We start from the raw sequence: 27,067 nt of genomic DNA on the forward strand, positions 1-27,067 counted from the left end.
GCCTCAGGAGGGGTGAATTAGTTTCTCAGTGTTGCCTTAACACCACAGACTGGGTGGCTTAACCAGTAGAAACTCGTATCTCACAGTTCTGAAGGCTAGAAGTCCGTGATCAGGAAATCACAGAGTTGGTTCCTTCTAAAGGCCTATTTCAGACCTCTCTCTTAGCTTTTGGAAGTTCCTTGGCACATGACAGCATAGTTCCAGTCTTCACATGGTGTTGTCCCTTTGTGTGTGTCTGTGTCCAAATTTCTCCTTTTTATAGGGACACCAGTGACATTGGATTAGGGGCTCACTCTACTCCAGTATTCTCTCATCTTAACTAATTATATTCTGCAATGACCCTATTTCCAAATAACATTATATTCTGAAGTACTGGGGGTTAGGACTAAATCATAGTAATTTTAAGGAGACACAATTCAACTCAAAACAGCGGGGTAGGTCACTCAATAATGATTAGCTTTAGATGTGCTGAATTTTAGGTCCCTGTGGGCCCCATGTCAGCAGGCTGATGATGATGGGGGTATGAGCTGGTTGCATAGATTTGGTCATCACCTACATATAGGGAATATTCATGTACTGAAGAATTTTGTGTGGAGTACTTTCTGTGGAGAATTTTCCAACAGAGTCAGAAAGTTCCCCAGCATTTGCCTGGGGAAGAAGAGAGAAAGAGGAAGAACATAAGTTCATTGAGTACCTCTTTAAGAGTGAGGCTTTCTGCTCAGTGCTTAGATATCTGATCTCACTGAATCCTCACGCAGACCCAGTGAGGGAAATTTGAGTGGAAGTTTCTGAAACCCATGGTCACACAGCAGAAGGATGGTAAAACTGAGATTTGAACCCAGGTTTATTTGATTTCACTAAAAGTTGCTTCCTCCTGCTGGGAAGAGAGTAGAGGACAAGTATAGGGCTGGGAAGAACACTGGAGAATTTGTATGGTTGAAGGGCTGGCACTGGCAGCCAGTGAAGGGGAAGAGGGAAATGATAACTAGTCAAGAAAGCCACTGGAAACCCAAAATAGAGTTTCAAGGAGCAGGGGGGAGAACCACAGAATTAACTATTTGAGACAGGCTAAGGACCTAGAAATGTCTCTTTGGTTTAGGGGGCCCTCTCTGCTCTTTGAACGTCCATTTGATTAAGAAGTGAAATTATAACAAATTTTTGTCCACAGTGATTACAGGCAACAGATTCACTGTAAAATAAGAAAGAATTACTGTCGGTTTTATTCCAAGTTCACCACAGTCAGTGTGCTGTTGGGGGAGAAACATCAATTCTGACAAATTGCTCTATTCACATATATACTATCTCCGTATATATGCATTACCTAGTGATGGCTTTCAAGGCAACTTTAATTCTTAAATTCTGAGCATTGGGACCTGGCACCAAGGTTGCGGGTATACACTCATCTCGTATATGTGTTTGTGCTGCTGTTTTGGCTGCTAAGAAATGCTTTAATTTGTTTGAGCATAGTATGCAAGCGAGCGGAGAAATCTAATGAGGATGTTTTTAAAGTGTGAGCTAAGGCATTTTAGGACATGCAAGGCTATTAAGGTGTTAAATAAACATTTACTGGCTTGTTGCCCATACCTGCTTTATATTCACTTCTAAGAAGAAAATTTTCATTAAAAACAAAATAGTTAAAATGTCAAGGTGCCCATTCTCTTTTTTTCAGACTCTCCTTTTTACATTACAAAATAAGTGGATTGAGGGAGGCATAAACTGCTGCTAAATAAAGGCTTTTCTTGGCATTCCTTGGAGAAATCAAATCCAAGACCAGTGGTAAAGGGTGATTTACTATATCCACTACATAGACTATTTCTTCTAATTATCAGCATGAATGTAATTACTTACAAGCATCTCAGGCTCCTGTGATCATGTCCCTTAGAGCATTTCATCTTTAATGATTTTCCTTGATAGAAAGCCAGTTGGAAGATTTGTTGCATAACATTGCTTAACCAGAAAGAAAAATACGTACTTCTCAGAAGAAAGATCTGTATGCTTTCTTCTCAATGGTACTTATATTCTGCCAGAATTTGATTAGGAGCTATCTTGGCACAAAGATCACTAATGACCGAGTCAAATAACTTATATAGATTAAACAATTTCTTGGAAAAAATACAATATAGTATGACATTCCTTTTCCAAGAATATTGAAGTTCAGAATTGTAACCACTTACAGTGAATTGTTAAATCCTCTAACTTCTGAGGACAGAGTATGAGAGGGAATGGGGTCCTGAGGGAGTTTGTAGAATCTTAGGTGAGATAGTTCTAAGGGAAGAAATTTCTTACCTGGAGGTGAGACAAAAATGCAAACTCATACAACAGATTAAGATTTTTAAAGCTGTAGGGGACATTAGAGCTCACGTACTCCCCCTCCTTCGAGAGCTTGTTTGGAGGTTCTAGCAGGAGAGCGCAGCTACTCGTATACCCTTGACCGAAGAACGGTCCTCCTCTATCGGGGAAGGTTGTCCTCTTCGACCAAGCGCTCAGCTTCGGGAGGGACGCACGTGGAGCGGTGAAGGAGGAAGGGGACACCTGCCTAGCCAGCCAAATCAGCCGAATCAACCCTGGCGATCAGTGGGGTGACAGATGTCACAGCCAGATCGCCCTCACATCCACTCTCCCTCCTTCGAGAAAGGAACGAACTACCCAGATAAATTACAGTCACCATGCTAAGTAACTTGCCCCATCACAGTTTGGTTGGTGTTGCAACCCATGGCCAGGCCTCAGATTCCCTCCCCGTGTTTTTACCATCATCACTTCTTTCTCTAAGATCGACAAAAACATTTATAAAAAGCCTTCATTTGTCCGGCACAGTTGAAAAACATGTTTTAAATATTAGCTTTCTAGATAACTAAAGTTTGTCCCTTAAGCATGACTTGAAAGTTTTTAGTGGAATTGGCCATCTATCTTAAAGAGGATGCCAAGCACAATTGAGCTTTTCCTTGAGGAATTAGTATCATTAGGAGCATTAATGGTTTTACCATGATGGAGCGGAGATCGCAGTTCCCCTCTGGAGTAGCTGAGTTGGGAGGACTGTTTTCATCTGGCAGTGGTGTGGTGGCTTCTGCTGTCATTCTTGTCCGTGGTTTCCTATCACCATCTTGCCACCTCTAGCCCCTTCCCAGCCGCTTGCCCACAGGCTTTCCCAGGCGGCTGGTGCTCCCTCTAGCTAAAGGTGTCTAAAAGCCTCTCCTGCAGAATAAAATGCAGGATTCTGTGATCACTATGTAATCAAAGACTTTAGCTTTCTCTTTGTTTGAAAACTGAGCCCACTAAAGTAAAGTACTGTTCATAATCTCTATAACCTTGTGCTTTTCTTGAGATGTTACCTGGTGACTTAAGAAAATTAATTTGACATTTTCACCACAGACCATCTGAGAAGAAGGATTTAAATGTCGAAAATAAGGTTACAGAGTCCTTCATTTCCTTAAGTAATTCCCGATTGCTGGCTCAGTATCTCTCCTGCCTCCAGATTGTCCTCCGATTCTGGGAGAACTTTTGGGCATAGCCAGTGTTTCTTAAGCTTCAGCACACATCAGATTCACCGGGAAGTCTTTTAAACCACAGATTGCTGCCCTCCCCGCAGAGTTTCAGATTTAATAGGTCTAAGGTGAGCCCTGAGATGTTGCAATTGTAAGAAGTTACAGGGTTGCTGCAGGAGATGCTGTTGCTGGTGGTCTGGGGACCACACTTTGAGAGCCACCGAGGAAATCATCATTCTCCATTATTCTCCAGAAAGAAGGGGAGAACCAAGAGGAACTGAGACTCTGTGGGCTTGCAGGCACCTGTGGCCGGAAGACATTGTCCAGAGTGTTCATGGAGTCTGCCGTTTGGGACTCTGGTCAATGGCTTCTCGTATCAGAGAACAGAGTCAGCTCCTAACCTTTGATTTGGGAGTATTGAAAAACCTATACTGTTGCTTGTGTCTTCGATAGCAAATGGGCTTTACTCTTGCTTTCCTATTCCAGAACATTTATTAGGGTTTTTTTGGTGTTTTTTTTTTTAAAAGATTTTATTTATTTATTTATTAGAGAGTGAGCGAGAGAGAAACAGCATGAGAGGGGAGAGGGCCAGAGGGAGAAGCAGACTCCCCGCTGAGCCGGGAGCCCGACGTGGGACTTGATCCCAGGACTCTGGAATCATGACCTGAGCCGAAGGCAGTCGCTTAACCAACTGAGCCACCCAGGTACCCCAGAACATTTATTAGTTAATTGGATTTTTTTGCATATGCATCTCTGGGATTTTTAGAGTAATTTTCAAAATCAAAGCATGATAAAATCCTACATTCACAGTCACAGAGAACTTGAGTATCTACCTCACAGAGCTCGTTTTAACTCCAGCTGTGTTGATTTAGATTAGTCTCTCTTCCTTACTTGCATGTGTGTGTGTGTGTTCATGTGTGCACAAACACATAACACATTCTACATAGGAACTTAGGTTGATACTGCCTAATAAACTCATCTTGAGGAACTTCAACTTCCACAGTATTTTTTTTTAAGATTGTATTCATTTATTTGACAGAGAGAGACAGAGAGAGAGAGCAGGAACACAAGCAGGGGGAGCGGGAGAGGGAGAAGCAGGCTTCCCGCTGAGCAGGGAGCCTGACACAGGACTCAATCCCAGGACCCTGGGATCATGACCTGAGCTGAAGGCAGACGCTTAACGACTGAGCCACCCAGCCGCCCCCAACATCCACAGTATTGAGCCTGTCAACCCCTTGACCTCCACACATCACATGGAAGCTTTGCCCCCAACCCTCTTGTCTGTGATGAGAGCTCATGATTAAGGACAGTGGCACTTGTTTCTCAATCTCCCTACTCTCAGCCTCCCCAGGGCCCCTCTGCCTCCTTTGATTTTACTCATGCTGAGCACATCCTAGGGGATTGTGTGGCATAATAGAAAGGACACCGGCTTTGGAGTTAGGTGCACACAGATTTGAATTCTTTCCAACTGTGTAACCTTGGGTCTTCGGTCTTTACATCTGTTGTACAGTGATAATACCTACATTACAGGCTTGTTGAGAGGGCTAAGATACTGTTGTAATGCAACTAACACGTAGCAGATAATTAGCTAATGAGAATTCATCACTCCGCAGACACTTCAGCCACTCACAAGGCTAGTCACACCTTGGATCTTACCTGTCATTCAGATTTGCTCTGCCACAAGGGCCTCAGATCTGGAGTTCTTCTCTAGAGCCACCTCCTGCCGCAGGGAGGCAGGATGGCATGGGGATGCTGGGATCACAGCAATGAGGGGGAGAGAGGAGGATGGCAGAGACCCCAGGCTCAAGTTGGTCCCTCTAGCTCAGAGCTAGTACATCTCATGCCATCGTAAGATTAAGGAATTGACATAGACAATCTCAAAAGCCCCTCCAGCTCCAATTCTCTGGAATTTAGTGTCTTTTCTTCTGTGACTCTCCACTCCCAGCTGAGTCTCTTTGTTGTCACACCACGACCTCAGGTTCCTCTGTATTTTCCAGTCCTCCAGCTCTCATCCCAACAAACTTGCTTTCTATGACACTTTGGCTTCAGTCTTACCTCTATTTTTCTCCCATAACTGCTCTGTCCTAGCCAAGCTGAACCACCCATCATTTCCTAGGTTTTTTTTTTCATAGCATGCTTTTCTTTTTAATCTAATATGTTATTTATTTATTTTGTTTTTATGTGTCTCCCGTACTAGAATATAAACTCCTTGAAAGCAGTAACTTTTGTTTGTTGCCTTCCCTGTGCACCTAGACTAGGGCCTGGTTATAGAAGGTACACAATAAATTTTTGCTGGGTGAAATGTCTGCCTTCCCTTCATACTTCCACATGTATTCCTTAGCATTACCCAGTTTTTGATGGAATATGACAAGGGCAGGAAGTCAATCAGAAACTTGACAGCATAGTCGTCAGGACAAAGCTTTGATCTTCTTGGTGGGGAATCTGGTCGATGCTGTGTCCCTCCTTTGGCAGTGAGCTGCTTACTAGAGTACTCTGCAGCTGTTGGTGCTGGACTATGTGTGTGCCTCCCAGATGGTAGGTATTGAACCGCTGGCCACCTTCTCGGGGCTCTGTCCCACCAAGACACTGTCTGTTTCTTCCCATCAGGCCTGTTGCTGAGATGCCTCAGGCCCTTGCATTCTCCCATTATAACAGCATTCAAGTGAGTTCTCTTCAGGGCAGACCAGCTAGCCCCAGTGGGGAGGTGGAAATCGGGAGGCAAGGGTCCTTTCAACTGCATGTCTGACGCTTGACTTCAGACAGTCAATTACTTCAATTTAAGAGACTACCATGCACAGACGGAGTTTACAAAGATGTCTGAAGATCATTTCTATTCCCTAAGAGGTTCTGGTCTGGTTGGAAAGACAAGACACCCATGAAACCTTCCGTTTTGTCTCCAAAGTATTTCTCAAACGTGCTTCCTTCTTTCCATCTCTGCAGCCACACATAGCCGGTGCACTCCGTCGTTATGCTCTGCACTTGAGTTCTGGGTGCTCCTCTCTGCAGCCACACATAGCCGGTGCACTCCGTCGTTATGCTCTGCACTTGAGTTCTGGGTGCTCCTCTCTGCAGCCACACAGCCGGTGCACTCCGTCGTTATGCTCTGCACTTGAGTTCTGGGTGCTCCTCTTGCCTGGACTATCGCAGCTTCCTATCTGCTTCCACATTTCTGGTCTTGCCACTTCTGATTTATTCCCTCACAGGAGACTTCTTTTTCAAAATTCATATCAGATCATAGTGTTGTCTTATTTAGACCTTCTTGCTGGGCATTGAGTTCAACTGGACATTGAATTCAACTGGACACTGTACCTTGACTTCTGTGGAGCTGCTCACTCTTTTCCTGCCCACCTCTCCTTTCTCAGGTTGTGATGCTCTCCCCTTACCAGCCGTGAGGCATCACAATAGACTGTCTGATCCCTCAAACCTGGAACGTCTTTCCCACTCTGGGGCCTGTGTACATGCCCTTGGTCTGGAATTTTCTGCTTCCCCACTGTGCGTGAGGCCCTGGTCTTCACAGGGCTGGCTCCTTTCCTTTCCTGAGGACTCTGCTAAAATAGGGTTCTCTGTTGTCTCTAAGAGCCTTCTCTGAAACAACTTTCCTGGTCATTCCACTGTGGGGCATTATAGGTTTCCTTCATAGACCTTATCACAGATTGCATTGATCACTTGTTTGTCTGTCTCCATCACTGGACTGTAAGCTCCCTGAAGTCAGGCACCATGCCCTTTTCAACATTCTATTCTTGCAACCTCAATATCTTTCCAGCAGAGTGCCTGATATATAGCAAGTCTTCAATAAATATCTTAACGCTAAACAAATAATGGCAGGGCGCCTGGCTGGCTCAGTTGGTCGACTCTTGATCTTGGGGTTGTGAGTTTGAGCCCCAGGTCGAGGGTAGAGTTTACTTAAAATAAATAACATTAAACAAAACAAAACAACAAAAAATGGCTATCAGCTGGGCATGATGTTCTGTAGGATGATTGCTATCTCTCTGTGTAAGTTGGCAGATCACTGAGAGATTTTATTAATTGTATTTGTGATAACTGTGCTCTGTGCTGATTGTTTTCAGGATACTTTTATACAGTTAAGACCATTTAAAGACAATTAGTTACTTAAAATGACACAAAATCCTAAAATCAGTTTAAGTGGTATTTTCTGTCAGATATATTTGGATTTGTCAGGCAGCTGGTATTTATCAAAAACTCAGATTCATAAAGTGTGTATGCCTGCTTCATTTAAAATCGGTGTTGAAATTGTAGTCTCCTTGTCCTGAGAAGCATCCTTAAGAAAGACAATTGGACTTTGAAGGAAATGGCACTTCTTTCCTAAGGGCCCTGCGCAGAGCTACTCTGTCAGACCCCTTCCAGACAACCTGGGAGCTGAGGGTGGCTCTCTGGTAAGTTCTTCTCTGGGAAGCATCGGATTGTAGCAATCTCCCTGGGTGGTTATAAAAGACAGCTTTCTCTGTTGCATCAATGAACAAAAGATGGTTATTTTAAACATGTGCTGTGGACTGCTTACTAAAATCCCTGCCTTAATGGGTTGTAGGTCATTGTACGAACATGCTCTACGTAGGACCAAGTGCAATGTATATTTCTGAAAGAGCAGCTGCCTCATCTTTTCAGCTGACCTGATACTGATTCATCATCCTTGCTGGATTCAATGGCCGGCTTAGTGGCATCGGAACATGGGCTCGATGCCTGTTGGCAGCTCCGGCTGTCTGGGTGCCTTTCAGTTTTATCCCTTTGATTGTAGAGCAGTTTTGTGTTATTGATAAATTACAGGTATGGTACTCAGAGGGAGGAAAGGGGCAGCTTAGAGTGAATGGTGGTGCCCTTGGGTATGACGCTCACTTGGACTCATCCATTAGACAATCCTATGTAGCGAAAGGTGTGTTTATAGGATTAGTTATTAATCACAAAACAGGATAGGAGTTACTTGACTGCTAATTATAACACTGGATGAGCACATAAAAATCATAATAAACAATATCATCCCTGCAGGACCCTTCACATCAAATCTGTCCCGCCAGACAAATAATAGTTATTTACATAACATGGAGTCTTAAAAAAAAAAAAAGATCCTAAAAAACTAGCAACCACCAAAATAAGCAAAATGGAAGCTAATAAAAATAAGTACCTTAAAAAAATCACTGCAAGCTATGTTTTCTGTAATTATACCAAGCCCTAGAGTTTTAACCATGTAATAGTAATTTTTCCGTGTTTTTGCCGTTATTGTCCTTTTGATTTACTTAACTATGTCTAACTTGAATAAACAATGTTAAGTGGGGAAACAGATGCGATTAAATAGCCTGTAATTATGTTTTTAGTCAACTGCTACCATCACAGACTCCTCCTGCTACTCGGACCAGAAAAAAAGTGACCTAACTGATTTCACCAACTGCTTTGCCAGGCCCTGATGCAGAATAGATGGCCTTATTAAGCAATCAAAAAATCAGCCATTACAGAGGAATGGTAATCAGCAGTGTTTATACAGCTCACACGCTAGCCCCACAATACACAATCAGGACCATGAATTCTGCTAATTGGGTACCTTCTGCGTCCAGAGGTGCCTGCAAAGGGAAACAAAAGGGACTCGAAAATTAGTGTTTGTAGCAATTAGTTTCTGTCTAAAGGCTTAGCCCAGTTCGGGGAAACCATGATTCAAACAGGGATTATTATAGCAACTTTGGTATTTAAATGTCTTCTGCCATTATTTGAGGTAGGATTTAGCTTTGCAAAACTAATGCAGAATCGTCCTCTTTTTTTATTTACTTAAAATGATTTTTGTTTTTAACTTCTCAAAAATCAAAACCATTAAGCCATTTGCCGCTTTAAATTTTCTGGCATTCAGTGTTTTGTTGTTGTTGTTGTTGTTTTTAAAACCTATGATCTTGCTCAAGACCATTTGAAAAGACTGTTAAATACATGTATTGTTGAGGAGCTCCGTTCAGGGGAATAATACAGTGGAGTTTGTTGTGCCATTATTTCGCTCAGAATGCTCCATAGTTTAGTGGGGGAAATACAGGGTATAATTCTTGGTGGAGGAAAAAAAGGACAGCAAGTGTTTTATTTATAAATGTATGTACAAATTCCCATTCTAAGTAATAGCACTAAAATGTCCAGGAGGAGAATGTAGGTTCTCTGTGTATATTTTATCTGAGTAAACTAGCAGGGCATTTCCAAATGGGCTCCACTGAAAGCCCAATGGGTTTTATAAAATTCATTACAAAAAGCCTTTTGCCCTTTTCTTCCCTTTTAGTCTTTAGCATTTCTGATGTAATAATCAGATAGACAAATCTCTGTCTTTGCTTCTGTCATTATAGACTCCCTGCTGTAGATGCTCAAAGGGCAAATTAACAGTAGCACAATTCAAGGGACCTCTTCACCTCCCATGGAAAGCATCAGCTGCAGGTTCTTGCTTTCTTGAAGCTCTCCACATGGTTACAGAAGGATCATAACGACGATGATAACAACAACAAAAGATTAAGGAGAGGAAAGGAAAAACCATGTGATTCAGAAGACCAAAGAAATATTTGATGTTTCATTTTCTGTGATTTTAAAGGCTACATGAGCAAATGACAGTTTGTCTTTTTAAATTTATTAATAATTTGCTCTCTTTAATTACTTAAATGATGGTTAATCAGTGTGTCAATAAGTATAGTAAAATTTTTATTATTAACACCAAATTTTACATTATTAAGACAGAAATTATAAAAAGAATATTGGTATTTTGGAGACAATCAGAATGATAAGTATGATAGTTTTAGAGACACTGTAACAACATTTTACTCCTGACTGATTACATTACATATTGATATTAGTGAGCATCAGTATGTAGTGCAATCAGTCAGGAGAAAATGAGTGAAATGTGAATTAATGAGAGCTAATTGTATCATATAATAGCAAGGACACAGAATTCTATCAATTAAATTAGTTTGAGATGAAACAAATATGAATATAATAATGTTTATAATAATGAGGCAATTAGAGCTAATGAAATAAATGTTAATAAAGACTAGGATCCCTAGCCCATTTCTGCCCTTCTCCTCCTGATTCCTTCAAACTTTGGGATTCTTTTCAGCCATTGATGCTCTGTCTGTATTAGAGACATGGGGGGTGAAGAATATCAATCTTCACAGTCTGCGTGTTTCTTGATCTCAAACTTTCAGAAGGCTCCTCATGGTGTGGCATACCTCTTGCCAAGGTACTCATCTCTGATGAATAAATCATATCTATGGAACTTTTGCTTTCATATGCTGTCTTTTCTTGATCTGGGATAGAAAACTGGCACTTGTCATAAGTGTGGGTCTTTTCCTTTTCTGCATTTTGGAGAGTTGATGGCTCAGGTTTAGTGCTTCTCCATTGTGTAATCCAATTGGATTCTGCTTATTAGCTGCTTCCTTGGTGTCCTTAGGTCTTTGACGTTCATTCCACTTAATTCCTTGATACAAAGAGTCACAACTATGATGGCAAAGCCTGTTTCTTAGGTATCTGGTTAGGAATGTACTCTCTAGGAGAAATTATACCCATTATCTCACAGGAGATGATTTTGGAGACCTAACTTCAGTCTGGTAGATTATTGGCATCTGTCAATAAATTAGGACCAAAGAAATTGGACCCATATTCTATATTGCAATTTAGATTTGAGCACTTTATATATAGGGCAGTGGGGATGAGTATCGGGGAAGATGAAGCAGCAGGATATTTTGATCAGCTTGGAAAACTCATCCATTTAGCTAAAAAGACTATATCTCCCAAGGAGTGATGCATTCATACCAATTATGGATTAAGAAAAAAGGTTTTTTTTGTGGTTCATGGCTATTATGAACATTGCCTAAGTATTTAAAGGGAAAAATTGTAAATTTTAGAAATTTCCACTTGATTATCTATTTGGATGTTACTCTGGTTGGTGTACTTGTACTTGTCCTCAATTTAGCCTAGGGTTAGTTAGTGTTGATGAATGATATTTGATTCAAAGTAGGTAGAACTTTGTGCTGTGAAAATTTCAACCAACTTTCCCATTTGGCTACCATGTTTTTTTTTTTTTTTAAATCATGTATATCATGCGTGTTTTTGCTCTTTTGTATCACATTAAAAAGACATCAGAATGAGCTGTGAGTTAATGTTTCACTTGTAAAAGGTTATGGATTACGCTCAGCTGGTTTCTCAGGCTGACACAGGGTTCATGATTAGAAGAATGAAAACAAACATGAATTGAGAATGCCACTAACCTTTATTGGGCCCTGAGAATCCCAGAGCCTGCATGACAGGAGGTTTTCCTGTTTTCAACAGTATAAAGAAAATTGAAACAAAACAGCACGGATCTTGGCTATTTACATCTTTTAATGAATGCTGTTCACGTTTGGGTTCCTTTGTCCGTCTCCCAGTTTTCAAGGGTTTAGCTGTGAAAAGTGTGGATGGTATCACATACTCTTATAAACCATGGAGCAGACATCTGTCTAGGATGCTTTTTCCTCCAAATTATGCTCAGTGTAAAGGGCATCTATACAGCTGTGCATGTATAAGGTAGGCAATTATCTATTCTCAGTGTTCGTCAGCACTAGAGTTGGAAAGTATTTTCAGATATACTATAAGTAAAGCTGTGTGTTTAAGTGTGTGTGCGCTGAAGGGATATTTAAGATGAGATCTCACATCTTCCACATGATGGGCCCATTAGGTTTGAATCTGATAGTGCTGTCTTTGAAAAACCTTTTGTGACTGGTAAACAAATACATTCACACCATAGGTCCCAGACCTTCTTCAGACTAGAGGGAGGTAAAACAGACTTAAATAGTCTGTTTATATGAACTGTAGAGAGTTTAGAGATTAAACTGTGATCCAGGAGATAGCACATCTGACCAGCAATAACTTGTTTGAGCTCTCAGTTTCTGTTAAGATTTATTGTCTTTGTTTCTTTACAGTGACTTGGGCTTGGTTGTTCTTGGCCTAAATAAGACTAACCTTGCAGTAACTGAAACATTAGTCTGTTTCTTTCCCCCTTAATTTCTCTTCCTGTGACTGCCTGATCTGGTATACCTTGTGACAAATTGTACTATACTTTTCACTGATTTTGTAGGTAATTTGATAAAATACTACAAAAAGATCACTAGGGAAATCTCAAAATAAAACATATCCCTTCATCTGAACTGTACATACAAAGAGGATGAGAAATTTTAGACTTTTACAAATGTATTTTCTAGTTCCTGAATTAAAATGAGTTCTATCGACCCATGCTTAGTCCTAAATACTACTATTTCAAGGTGTAACTCTAGTCTATATGGATTTAATGACATTCTTTGGCAGTGTATAAGTATTTGGGAAACACGAACCTGCACCTTTTTATTCTCACTTTATCTAATTATATATTGTTCTTTTAATACAGAATTTGTTTTGCATTTTCAAAGATCAAAGGATTCTTTTGGCCAGAAAGTGTTTCCACTTAAAAATATGGACAATTTTCTATTTTTATTTAAAAGTAGTCTTGGTAAAATTATATCTAATTAATAATAATATGATAAAGCAAAACTTACACCCAAAGATTGAGCATTAAGACCAGCTTTATTTTTAAGCATAAAGTTAGGAAATTTACTCGGTGGAAAGAGAGTTACTTTTAGTAACATTATTTTTTACGCAAAAGTGATAATTTTGTTATTTCTGCAATTTAAAAGATTCATGCATATAACATTCTTTTATTTCACAACAGTGAAGTAGGCTTTTTAAACCTAAAATCGTATTTCCCATCTGGAAAAATGTATATTTTTTTCAGGTAAACCAAATTAATCAGGTTTCAGTCCTGAAGGATTGGAGAACAGGAACTGGGCTCTAGTTTTAACCTTGTGCTTGATGACTTATGTAACTTTGAAAGTCACATAAACTCTCTTTATTTAAAATTCCTCTTTATTGGCTTGTTTCCCCCCTGTAGCAGTCAGAATAGTCTAGGTTATACTGCAATAACAAATAAGTCCTAAATCTTAATAGCTTAATATAACAAAGGTTTGATTCTCATTCACATACTCGGTAAGGATCAGTTGTGAGCTGTGTTACATCATTGTTGATATTGTCCTAATGCTAGAACCTATGTTGATGGAGTAGCCTCCATCTGGAACATTGGCCATTGCCAAGGCAGAGGGAAAAGAGAATACGAGGAAGCACATACTAGTTGTTAAAGCTTCTGCTAACGCTATTGGCCAACACAGGCCAATCTAGCTTCAAGCATCAGAGAAGTACAATTCTACCGCTTCACTGAAGGATGAAAGACACTGCTACCTATTAATAGTCTTAAGACTACCATATACTCGGTGAGCACTGTGAATTGTACAAGACTGATGAATCACGGATCTGTACTTCTGAAACAAATAATGCAATATATGTTAAGAAAAAAAGAAGAAGAAGAAGATAGCAGGAGGGGAAGAATGAAGGGGAGTAAGTCGGAGGGGGAGACGAACCATTAGAGACGATGGACTCTGAAAAATGAGGGTTCTAGAGGGGAGGGGGGTGGGGGGATGGGTTAGCCTGGTGATGGGTATTAAAGAGGGCGCATTCTGCGTGGAGCACTGGGTGTTGTGCACAAACAATGAATCATGGAATACTACATCAAAAACTAATGATGTAATGTATGTGATTAACATAACAATAAAGAATTATTTTAAAAAAATAAATTAAAGTTCCAGCAAAACAGGTTTTAAAGAGCCAAAAAAAAAGACTACCATATACTCTTCCCATCCACTACCCTACTTTTACTTACTTAATAATGTAATCACATTATAAAGTAATATGCTGAAAAAATTACTAAAATTAGAAAAAGCTCCTTACAACCCTACTACGCTTACCTCCTTACAACCCTACTACCCTTACAAATCAAAACTGTCTTATTTGTTCAAGTTTATTTAAATGCCTTGTCAATGTACATAATCTTTATGTAGTTATATTGATTTCTTCCTGTTTGCCTTGGTTAGACAAAGTTACAAATGACTCTCTAATGCTAGTGAGTGTGATTGTGGAAGTTTGTTTTAAACCTTATGTTGCAATGGTTTTCTAGCCTGTCTGTGGCTATAATATCTTAGTTATAATTTTGAATAATGAAACTAATATAAAAGAGAAGTTGGAGATAAGTGTATAAGATGATAACATATATGTGGAATATCTTGAACTACTTTACAGAAGATTCCATAGTAGTTAAAAATATTTTCATGTGTATGAGTATTATGATAGACTCAGTTTTTAAAAAGAATCTGATGTGGGCCTGTTTTCCTAAAATTTCAGTTAAATTATATCATATTTCAGCTAAATTATATTATTTTGAATATAAAACCTTATATTTAGGTTCTTTTATTTGGATGTGGAAGGGGTACAGGGCTTGATTTATGCAGGGCTGTGCAAAGCCAGGATTCTCTCAGGAGGAGAGCCCATGAATGAGAAGGTGGGAATAGAAGAAATCCTATTGTACAATATATCCAGTTTAAAGCTTTAATTTTCAAAGTGCGGTCATGCAGTGGTACATAGGCTGATTTTCTTTCGTATTAATGTTTGTTGTAAGAGTATTATTCTGCTAAAAACCTTGACTTTTGTTATGAATAAAACATTTATTTGTGATAGGTAAAATAAAGCTCATTGGGGTCTTATCAGTAGCAGTGCCATTTTTTTTTCCTTTCAACTCTTTCTGGAGAAGTTGTTGGGAGTAATACTAATCATGAGTGGGTTTGGGTGGTCCAAGCAACATTGTACCCCAATGAAGTGGTCTTTGGATGGAAGGGATGGAAGTTTGGTAACCACTGATTTGTACATATGTCTGCCTTTTCTTAAGAAAATCCCCAGTGCCTAGAACAGTACCTGGTACCTAGCAGACATTTAATAAGTATTTGTTGAATGGGTGAATATCTAAAGGTTGAAGCTAGAAACTTTCCTTACTTCATGTGGAAACTAAGAGATTTTTGTTTCAGAGTGATGCTTTTGTCAAATCAATGTCCAGTGTCAGCATCCTTGGGGAGTCATTGCCCTGGACAAACTGTTGCCTAGAAAGATATTAAAATGGAAAAATAGATCATACCGCAATTTTCAAGGATAAGTTTGTGCAGTGATAAACAGTCTTTAAAAATTTTTTCATTGTCCATACCCATTAGGATGGATACAGTAAACAAAAACAAAAAAACAGAAAATAACAAATGTTGGCAAGAATGTAGAGAAACTGAAACCCTTGCTCATTGTTGATAGGAATATAAAACAGCATAGCCACTGTGGAAAATGGTACAGTGATTCCTTAAAAAATTTAACACAGAATTACCATATGATTCATCAGTTCCACTGCTGGGCATATTCCCAAAAGAACTGAAAGTAGGGATGCAAACAGATATTTGTACACATATCTTCATAGGAGCATTATTCATAACAGCCAAAGGATGGAAGCAATCCAAGCGTCCATTGATGGATGAATGAATAAGCAAAATGTGGTATGTACACACAGTGGAATATTACTCAGTCTTAAAAAGGAAGGAAATTCTGACACACACTGCAACATGGATGAACCCTGAAGACATTACGCTAAGGGAAATAAGCCAGTCACCAAAGGACAAATCCTGTATGATTCTCTTATATGAGCTACTGGAATAGTCCCATTGATAGAGACAGAAAGTAGAAAGGGGAGTGCCAGGTGCTGGGAAAAGGTGGGAAGAGAATTATTATTTAATGGGTACAGAGTTTCAGTTTGGGAAGATAAAGTGGGGGAGAGGGATGGTGGTGATGGTTGACAGCAGTATGCATGTACTTAATGCCACTGAATTGTACACTTAAAATTGTTAAAAGGATAGGGCGCCTGGGTGGCTCAGTTGGTTAGGCGGCTGCTTTCGGCTTGGGTCATGATCCTGGAGTCTCAGGATCGAGTCCCGCATCGGGCTCCCTGCTCAGCGGGGAGTCTGCTTCTCTCTCTGACCCTTCCCCCTCTCATGTGCACTCTCTCTCTCTCTCTCAAATAAATAAATAAATAAAACTTAAAAAAAATCCTCAACTTCCTTTAAAAAAATGTTAAAAGGATAAATGTTATGTATATATTTTTTCACAGTGTTTCTTTTCATTGTTAAGGTTGCCAGTGACCTTCATGTGGCTAAATCCAATGATCAGTTCTTAGTTTTCACCATCGTGGGCCCAGCAGCATCATCTGACACAGATATAATGTTCCCCATTTCTTGAAATACATTCTTCATTGGGTTTCCAGTGAATCACAGTATCTTGGTTTTATTGTTGTTGTTTCTTTTGTTCCCTGTCTCACTGGCTAGTCCTTCCCAGTTTTATTTGCTCTATCCTCATTTTCCTGATACCAAATGTTGGAGTGGGCCTTTTCTCTGTGTGTCTCAACTTGCTCTTTAGGTGGTCTCATGACTTGACATATCATCTATATGTAGATGACCTAAATTTGTATTTTCAGCCCCTGCTTTTCCCCTGACATTCAGACTCCTGTAGATATTTTTAAAATGACATCTCTGTTTAGATGTTGATAGGTATTTCAAATTTAACATATAAAAAGCTTGATTTCTTTCCCCTCCTAATCTGCTTTCCACTCATGGTTCACCATTTCTGTAAATGGCCAAACATTTTACCTAGTTTCACATGACAAAAAAATCTTGGAATTATTCTTGGCTCTCCTCTTCATTTATATCCTGTATCTAATCCACTGACAAATCCTGTTGGCAGTTCTACTTTCAAAATAAATCCCGGATCTGACTGCTTGTAACCATTTGTACTTCTAGTACCCTGGTCTAAGCCACCACCATCTTCCTCCCGGACCATTGCGGTAGTCTCTCGACTGGTCTCCCTGCTTCTACTCTTGTCACTACTCCCTTTCCCACGTCTGTTCTCTACCTAGGATCCCTAGTTCTCCTTGAAAAATCTAAATCTGATCATGGCAAATCCTCTGATGCTTCTGATCTCACTTAGAGAAAACTTTAGGAATAAAGAATCTGATCCTCTTAGCAAAATATAATCATTCTTTTGTCAAGTAGAGTTTTGGTCGGGTTGCTGTGTGACTCTTTAAGCCCATATAGAATGATTCTCTGTGAAGGAATATAATCCAGAATTCACAGAGAATGGGTATTTTGCCAATAAACAGTTTCTTACTCTCCTTTCCTTGGGTCACACATTTTTCTCAAGTGGCCTACTCATGTGATGATGATAAAGCTAGTAAAAAAAAAAAAATCACACCCCCTTCTCTTACCTTTCATTATTTTCAACCCAGTGCCAAGATTAGAATAGGAGCAAGGAGACGTTTATATTTTGGCTCACTGCTGTCAAGTTAAAGAGTAAATTAATTCACTTGTCTTGCTTTCTTTGTCAATGATTTTTATTAAGTGTTTTTTGAGTGTTCTCTTAGTAGGTCCTTTTGAGCCCTCAGTATTTTGGTTAAGACCAACTTACATCATGTTCCATCATTGACTTGCTTTTTCTCTGCAGGTTACTAAGAGAGAACCTGGGTCATCGTGGTGTCTCTTACCTTCTGAGGGCCTTGTACATCTGAGAGATGGGGTAGCAACATCTGAAGTAGGGCCGTTGAAAAGGAACCTTCTCAGGCAATTTCCTGGGTTGTCACCTCAGGTGCTCTCTGCAGCATACTTTCTGGTATTTGATTCTAGTTTGTTTTAAGTGTCCCCTATAATTGGACATACATGTTATGAATAAAGAAAGTAGTTGTTTTGGAGCATGCGGGGTCAAGTCAGTTAACCACCCCCAGTCATGCATGGTGCCTTCATAGTGCGGGCAGGGAACTGAGACACTTTCAACTCCTTCTCCCAAGAATATGCCCCCACATAGTCTAATACATTAGTTACCTGGTTATTGAACCGTATATTAAATCTGCGAGAAGCAAAGATTGTAATTTTTCTGATACCTAACAGAGTAGCTTCAAAGCAAATCCGGTGGTATTTTTTTCTGCATTCGTGCTCCTTGACAGGAGAGCAATGTCTTCTGATTTGTCCAGGTTGTTATTCCAGAGAGAGATTCTTTTTTTTTTTTTTTTTTGAAGGTTTTAAACTGGATTCCCTAAAGCGCAGGAAGCACAGACCTAGTTTTTCTTTGAGCTCTTGTGACCTTGGAGATGAATTTTCGCAATATGGGAGCAAAGTGTGACAGTATTCGTAGAGGGAAAAGGCTAGCTAGCTGGCAGCTCTCGAATTGGCTTCTAGAAGTGTCCCAGTGTCTCAGTCTGACTCACAAGCTGCCCACCGCTGTTCTGAAGCTTCCAGCACCTTTAAATGGTGCTAATTATTTGAATATTGCTTCACTCCTTCCAACCCCTTTAGGTCTTGGAAAAAAAAGAAAAGATAGATTTTATTGGTGGTGAGGGTGGCTAAGTACACACCACTGGAAAATGACGTTTTCTATTTTCTCAGCCGAGGCAAGCCATTAACGAGCAAGCTTTCCATACACTTTTCCCCAAATTTAACCTGGTGGGACCATGCCTGGCCCCAGCTAAATATGTTATGCCCTGATGTTTTGGGAAAAGAAGAAAATATTCCAGCAAGGAATCCAAATATGGTACATAGTTATTTAGACTAGCCCTAGGGGTGTGCTAACTATAATCCTAAATTTAGGCATATCCTGGAACGATATGGCATGTGATTGGTGATTTTGTGATGTTTGTGCATTTTTATGCCCTTTCTGGCCTCACTGCCTTTGCAGATACACACTGGACTAAGTCTAGCTTTGTGTGCTTCCATTATTTTATCGGTGACAATTGACTCAGAGTTTTACTTTGAATATTATGAGGAATTCCCCTTGCTATTCTTGCTGGAAAAGGCCTCTATTATCTATTATTATCTATTATTAAAACTAGAATTCTAGTTTTAATGTTTCCTTCTATTCATTCACAAATTTTAGTGAACAGCCTCTATGTACCAACCACTGGGCTAGTTGCTGGTTTTATAGTTGAAAATGATGTCTGCACTCATGGAGCTTACAATCTATTGGGAAAACATACAATAACAATTGTACATATAATTATTTGATTCCCCTTGTAAGGAGTCCTTCATGGGTTGGCTTAGATTTCACTTTTTTAAAAAAATGTTTTTCTCTGTTGTGTTTTCAATTGCTTTGATAAGATACAAATTTTCTTTTGAATTATAAATAGAAATCCTGTTCTCTTGAAGTAGGGTTTATACATTTAAATTTGGCTTTTGATAAAGTTCAGCTAGAGACTGACTGTACTTACATGCTGTTGGAAATAAATATTAGAGATTTGATGATATAATAAAACTTGACAACTATTCAGTACTTCTTTCTATATATGGAAAATACTCTTCATTATTAATAAGTATTTATTGAGGGATTTATTTGTGTGTGTCACTGTGCTAGGGGATGCACTGTAGGGGATGCATAAATATTATCTGCAAAATGCTTCCTATATAATAAGTGATATAAAACATGTAAAAAAATAACCATAATATAAGATAATCTGTGATAAATGTCTTAAGAATGAACAGAAGAACAATTAAGAGATCAGAGGAAAGAGGTTTCCATTTGATTACATGAGTGATTGAGAAAGCTTTATGAAAGGGGTTATGTTTCAGTTAGTTTTGAAGGATAGGTAGATTTAATTTTAAAAATCTAGTTATGATAGCTCATTTTTAAAAACTTTGAACATGTATCTAAAATCATAAAGAAGAAAACAAAGAGCACAGCTGAGCCCCTCCTAGGAGGCCTGTGTGGAGGAGGAGCATGTGCTGCTGGAAGGGTAACAACACCCCTTTCCCCTTTCCTCCTCTGTCCCCAGGGGTGATGGTCAGGGGTCATTGCACTTGGCCCCCACCCCGATAGCACTGGCCGTTCCGGAATGGTTCCCTGCCTCGCTGAGTTGGGGAGTGGTGATCTGTTTGGTTGGAATGTTGCCAAGTCACCAGGCATAAGTGAGAAGGAAAAAGGGTGACACAGCTGCAAAAAGTGCCAAGGGTTGGGTTGGGTGGGGGGGTAGTGACCTGCATTTCTCCCATGTGGTGCAACAAAAGGATCTGAGAGTATCGCTTGGATCAAGTGGACATCGCAGAGGGCTGCAGGACTTAAGCTGGCTTGCTGCTCCCCAACCACTCCTGAGGACTATTAGCTGAGCAAGGGAACCCTCGAGGCCAAAGGCCATGGGTGGACTGCTGAGGCAAGGCAGGGCCTGATAATGGATGACCAAGTCAGGCTTCAGACAGATGTCCCACCTCACGGCACTGTGCAAAGGCCTCCAGAGATCCACAAGCATGCCCCACAAGACAGCTGGCCTTTGTAATCCAGCCACAGAGGTAGAACTGTGATCCGGTGAGGTTCGGTAACAGTGAGAACAGTGATGGCCTACACCAAAGGGAAAGGGGTTCCTTTCCTCTTTTCTTCTTGCTCAACACAGCAAGGTAAGCAACTGGAAGAACTGGCTACGAGGGTGCGGTGCACAGCTTCTCCCAGACCTGGCTTCCAGAGCCAAGTCTAGCCAGCACTAGGGAAGAAGGGAGAGGGGCGGAAATTTTGTCTGGTAGAAGGAAGGTCTTAACGTGGAGACGAGAATGGAGTTTTATGAGGAATAGGAGTCTAGAGAACTGGAACGAGAGTGTTGTAATACTCAAAAGGGAGTGAACATTTAGGGAATTGGGCCTGTCTTTGGATGAGCACACCACCGAGGGCAAAAGGGTGTGGGAAGGAGCACTTCACCAAGGAATCCCGGAAGGGGGAGCTGGGGGAGGGAGGAAGAGGGGTGAGGGAGGGAAGGGGAACTGGGAAGTAGAGAGAAAATAGGTCACCTAGAGGTTGTTGGTTGTAGGAACAGGTGGGGGCATGAGCGTTAACCTTGCTGTTCTCTGTATTCTGATGTGTGTTGGAAGAATTCTAGCAAAGAGTTTAAAAATATTGGCCTTAACTTACTTAAAAAAACTGGTTTTTAGAATACATTATGTTTGGATATATTCAATCCATTTTTTATTTTTTATTTGCAATTTGTAAAGCATCATGATTTTATCTTCTAAAATTCTTCAGAGGCACCTGCGTGGCTCAGTCGGTTAAGCGTCTGTTTTCAGCTCCGGTCATGATCCCAGGGTCCTGGGACCGAGCCCCACATCAGGCTCTGCACTGAGTAAGCAAGGAGTCAGCTTCTCCCTCTGCCCTTCCCCCAGCTTGTGCTCTCTCTCTCTCTCTCTCTCAAATAAATAAATAAAAATCTTAAAAAAAATTCTTCATATCTGTCTTCACTTTTATTTTCACCTTTAATTCTTTTTCTCTTACATTTAGAAATATGTTACTTTTTAATATATTAATAGAGTCCTCTTCTTACCTTTTTATATTTCTGAGTTTCTTATTTCCTAATCTTTTTTTTTTTTTTAAAGATTTTATTTACTTGGCAGAGAGAGACACAGTGAGAGCGGGAACACAAGCAGGGGGAGTGGGAGAGGGAGAAGCAGGCTCCCCGCTGAGCAGGGAGCCCGATGCGGGGCTCGATCCCAGGACCCCGGGATCATGACCTGAGCTGAAGGCAGACGCTTAACGACTGAGCCACCCAGGCGCCCCGTATTTCCTATTCTTGATATTTCAAATATTGTCTAAGTTTAAACTACTCTAAGCCTTTATTCTTTTTATTCTTTCTACCCTTAACTGTCGCTTTTTATTTGTTTTTCTTTCTTAATGGTTTACATTATTGATTTCAGTCTCTTATTTTGTCATTCTTAATGTTCTCCTTTACAAGGTGTTTTTACTGCACATTGTCATCACGTAAGGAATAACTATAAACACAACTGAATGGCTGTCCTTTCACCATTCTCCCCAGAATCAAAATCCTCTGTGTTCCCTTCCCCTCCCCACCTTGTGTCCCCCCCCCCCCCCCGACCCCTACTCTCTTTTCTTTTTAGTTTTCCAAAAATTATTTAGGCTAAAAGTATTTCCTAAAAACTCTGCTGATCTTATTATACATGTTTGATTTGCTAAATGTTGTGAATTCTTCTATGATACACCTGATCTCCGCATGTTTTCTCAAATATGCAGTCCTGCCACATCACCTTTGGCAGTTTGTGTCAGTATGTAATTGTTTGGTGTGTCTCGGCCTCAGATATCTGGTCTTATCCTGGCTTTTGTTGAGACCCATTTTGAATATTACTGCTATTCTGACTGTAGTCCGTTCTTAATTATTTGCAATAATAGAAGTCTAGAAGTAAGTTTAAAAATTATTATTATTATTGCATTTTGATATGTTTGTGCTCATATGGTTACTTCTAATATTCTCTTCAAGTCATTGTAAAGAGACCTGCCTCAAGAGACTCAGAAAATTCTCTTTTGCATTTTTTCACAGTTTCCTTCTTTCTAACACTTTGCTGTCCCTATCCCAAAGAAGTGCTTCTGTGTTCTTCGAAACCTTCTTGGAAAGAAAGATAAATTTTGTGTTTTTAAAATTTCCATTACGAGTTATAGAAGACAAACAAAACTAAACTAAAATTTCAACAAAACAAACAGGTATAAAACATAGATAAAGAAAATGAGATTTACTTGGAACCTGTCTCTACACAGGGCAAACTAGGTTCTTAAAAAGTTGAAGACCTATCTAGCATGGTAGACCTTTTGAAAAGTTTTAAATCAGTCTTCTACAAGAAACTAAATTTGCATGCACATGTGTACAGGCTGATTTATTTATAGGACTTTGTACACTAAGAGCGGTTCAGTTTTTCAGCGATAGAGTCCTATTAACCAAACTTTTGACAGTTGTATAGATACACTATTAATCTGCAGTAAGAAAAATAAAAGGGAAGGAGAGCACTCTCTCTGTAGAGCTACTTCAAAAGGCACCCAAAGTTTCATTTTCCTATGTTCCGTCCTAATCAACAAGTTCTTCCTTTAAGGATATTATACCTTTGATTAGCTTAAAGCCAGGTTTGAATTCTTCCTATTTCTGGCCTAGGCAATGTTTTGTCTCGATAATACCTATTAGGTATATCTGATTCTTATGTACTGATTTTCAGTTAATTTTCAAGAATCTTAATTATGACCCTAAAGCCTACACTGAAAAAAATATTACACTATGCTTTGCAATAATGTATAAAATAACACACATTATTTTATTTGGTCTAAGATGCTAAACGGAAAACTATGTAAAAATTATGAATATATGTGTACACACACACACACAACCATTTTTTTTGCTCGTTAAGATAAATGCTGTTAAACTCCCTTGATTGGGGTGTTTTGCCACTGTTTTTGACGAGTTGAGTAAAAGATTCCAGAAAGCACTTGTTGAGAGCATTAACAGGTAATTGTGCCCTGGACTGATGTTCAGCTATAAGCCTTGATGTTTCAGTCCTACCGCTCCACAGTCTGGTAGAGGCTCCAGCATAGTTAGGACATCATTTAGTGACCTCCACTGATTATTTCACCACTTAAAATGTTAAGGTAATTCACAAATAATTAATGAGTGGTTGCTTTCTAATTATATAATAAGAAAAAAGTACCATTTATGTTTTAGAAGTTGATGGTAAAGAGGTTTAAGATGATCAAAATTGTATTAAATTACAACTGTGATCACAGCACTACTAGCACAGACTCATTTCACATGACACAGGATACTGGTGGCCTCCTGGTAGAGTGCTGTATTCCTCCCCCAGCTAGGCAAACATTATTTGCAACTGAATTGCAATCAGCTCTAATAGTATAGTATCTTAAAATTTAAAAACAAAAAATAAAAACCCATTTATCTACAGTGATTTTTTTACAGTGATTTTAATTAATGGAAAAATTATTGCAGAGCTTCACTCAAGGCCTGTACATCTGAGAAGGTCAATGAAAATTTGTCGATGGATTAGACAGATGACTGCACTTCATCTGCTCACTGTCCGATGGCCCAGGTCGTCTGAAATATGGCATTATAGGAACAACTAGTTTCATAGGAGGCAAAAAATATTCATCTTAAGGTTCCATGTCTCTGTGGAAAACTATTATGTAGAAAGATTAACTTTTATTTATTTATTTTAAAAGATTTTATTTATTTATTTGAGAGAGAATGAGAAACCACAAGCAAGGGGGAGGGGCAAAGGGAGAGGGAGAAGCAGGCTCCCCTCTGAGCAAGGAGCCCAATGTGGGACTCAATCCCAGGACCCTGGGATCATGACCTGAGCTGGAGGCAGACGCTTAACTGACTGAGCCACCCAGGCGCCCCAGAAGATTAACTTTTATATATTCTCTTCCCTTGCTGAAGGCAACGCCTTGCCCAGTGCCACTTTTCTACTGCATTTCACTGAAACATAATAAAAGTCACTGAGTGTTTGCATACTGAAATGTGTGGTCACTCACAGCACTTTTATTTTTTTTTTACTGTGAAAAGCATTTTTTTCCCCAAAGGGGTAAGTGCACCCCGATGTTTATAGCAGCAATGTCCACAATAGCCGAACTATGGGAAGAGCCAAGATGGCCATCAACAGATGAATGGATAAAGATGTGGTATATATCTACAATGGAATATTATGCAGCCATCAAAAGGAGTGAAAAGCATTTTAAAAAGAGTTTTTTAGATGACCTTTATATTTATGAAAAATGTCAGAAGGGCCAAATCACACACTCTAAAGTTTATTTATTTTTAGTAATCTCTACACCCAACGTGGGGCTTGAACTCACAACCCCAGGAGCAGGAGTCACCTGCTGTTCTGACTGAGCCAACAAGTTGCCCCACAAATCACACAAATCCCCCCTTTCGGCTTTTTTACAATTAAAATTTAACATTTTCATGCTCCATCATTAATAGTCTTCTTTCACATCAGAGGAGTGGATTGGGGCTTGCTAATGGAAGACCTCAGTGGATGCTCGTTGTCTGGAAGCCTCTTTGCTTGTTTTTGTGTTCTCCGTGTTGACTACCACATGCTTGCCACTGCTTGTCACTAGCTCCTCCAGACTGAAAAACAATCGGATCTGTTCTTGGTTCCCAAGCTTTGGTAGCTGCCATGGGGGTTTGATCAATGAACTCAAAATTTGAGGTCTCAGATCTCAGAATGTGGGCATTTGGGATGCCCCATAAGCTCCCCACACCAGTGTAATGTTCCTCCCAAGCAGCTCCTACTGGGCCATTTCCTATTCTTTCCAGTAAGCGAGGGGCAGTTATACCATAAACATTTTCTGTATCAATGAATAACCGACCATAAACTCATGTAGCCTAAGCTAGGTCTTTTTTTTTTTTTTAAAGGGGAACCCAGGGGCACCTGGGTGGTTCAGTCCGTGAAGTGTCTGACTCTTGATTTTGGCTCAGGTCATGATCTCAGGGTCGTGAGATCGAGCCCTGCATCAGGCTCCACAGTCAGCACAGAGTCTGCTTCAGATTCTCTCCCTCCCTCTGTCCCCCCATGTGTGCTCTAAAATAAAATAAAATAAAATAAAATCTTTAAAAGGGGAGCCCAGACACAAAAACAGACGCATAGATCAATGGAACAGAATCGAGAGCCCAGAAATGGACCCTCAACTCTATGGTCAACTTATTTTTGACAAAGCAGGAAAGAATGTCCAATGGCAAAAAGACAGTCTCTTCAACAAATGGTGTTGGGAAAATTGGACAGCCATATGCAGAAGAATGAAACTGGACCATTTCCTTACACCACACACAAGAATAGACTCCAAATGGTTGAAAGACCTAAACGTGAGACAGGAGTCCATCCAAATCCTAAAGGAGAACACAGGTAGCAACCTTTTCGACCTTAGCCGCAGCAACTTCTTCCTAGAAACATCGCCAAAGGCACGGGAAGCCAGGGCAAAAATGAACTATTGGGATTTCATCAAGATAAAAAGCTTTTGCACAGCAAAAGAAACAGTCCACAAAACCAAAAGACAACTGACAGAATGGGAGAAAATATTTGCAAATGACATATCAGATAAAGGGCTAGTATCCAAAATCTATAAAGAACTTATCAAACTCAACACCCAAAGAACAAATAATCCAATCAAGAAATGGGCAGAAGACATGAACAGACATTTCTCCAAAGAAGACATCCAAATGGCCAACAGGCACATGAAAAAGTGCTCAACATCACTCGGCATCAGGGAAATCCAAATCAAAACCTCAATGAGATACCACCTCACACCCGTCAGAATGGCTAAAATTAACAAGTCAGGGAACGACAGATGTTGGCGGGGATGTGGAGAAAGGGGAACCCTCCTACACTGTTGGTGGGAATGCAAGCTGGTGCAACCCCTCTGGAAAACAGTATGGAGGTTCCTCAAACAGTTGAAATTAGAGCTACCGTTCGATCCAGCAATTGCACTACTGGGTATTTACCACAAAGATACAAATGTAGGGACCCGAAGGGGTACGTGTACCCCAATGTTTATAGCAGCAATGTCCACAATAGCCAAACTGTGGAAAGAGCCAAGATGCCCATCGACAGATGAATGGATAAAGAAGATGTGGTATATATACACAATGGAATATTATGCAGCCATCAAAAGGAATGAGATCTTGCCATTTGCAACGACGTGGATGGAACTGGAGGGTGTTATGCTGAGTGAAATAAGTCAATCAGAGAAAGACATGTATCACATGACCTCACTGATATGAGGAATTCTTAATCTCAGGAAACAAACTGAGTGTTACTGGAGTGGTTGGGGGTGGGAGGGATGGG

General features: G+C 40.0%; 1 protein-coding gene across 3 annotated transcripts in view; it reads left to right on the forward strand.

The window, feature by feature from the left end:
- Nucleotides 1-27,067, forward strand: part of BRMS1L (BRMS1 like transcriptional repressor) — a 184,353-nt gene that overhangs the window by 134,008 nt on the left and 23,278 nt on the right. Inside the window, exon 13 of one of the 3 annotated variants that reach the window (XR_012378958.1) lies at nucleotides 9,806-13,955. The exons of the other annotated variants lie outside the window; for them this stretch is intronic. The gene's annotated coding sequence lies outside the window, so the exon portion shown is untranslated. Of the gene's footprint in view, nucleotides 1-9,805; nucleotides 13,956-27,067 lie in introns of those variants that run through there. 3 annotated transcript variants of the gene reach the window in all.

The sequence above is a fragment of the Callorhinus ursinus genome, unplaced genomic scaffold (genome assembly GCF_003265705.2).
Source record: "Callorhinus ursinus isolate GAN/ISIS: 27379988/994484 unplaced genomic scaffold, GSC_fseal_2.0 scaffold8, whole genome shotgun sequence".
Taxonomy (NCBI): domain Eukaryota; kingdom Metazoa; phylum Chordata; class Mammalia; order Carnivora; family Otariidae; genus Callorhinus; species Callorhinus ursinus.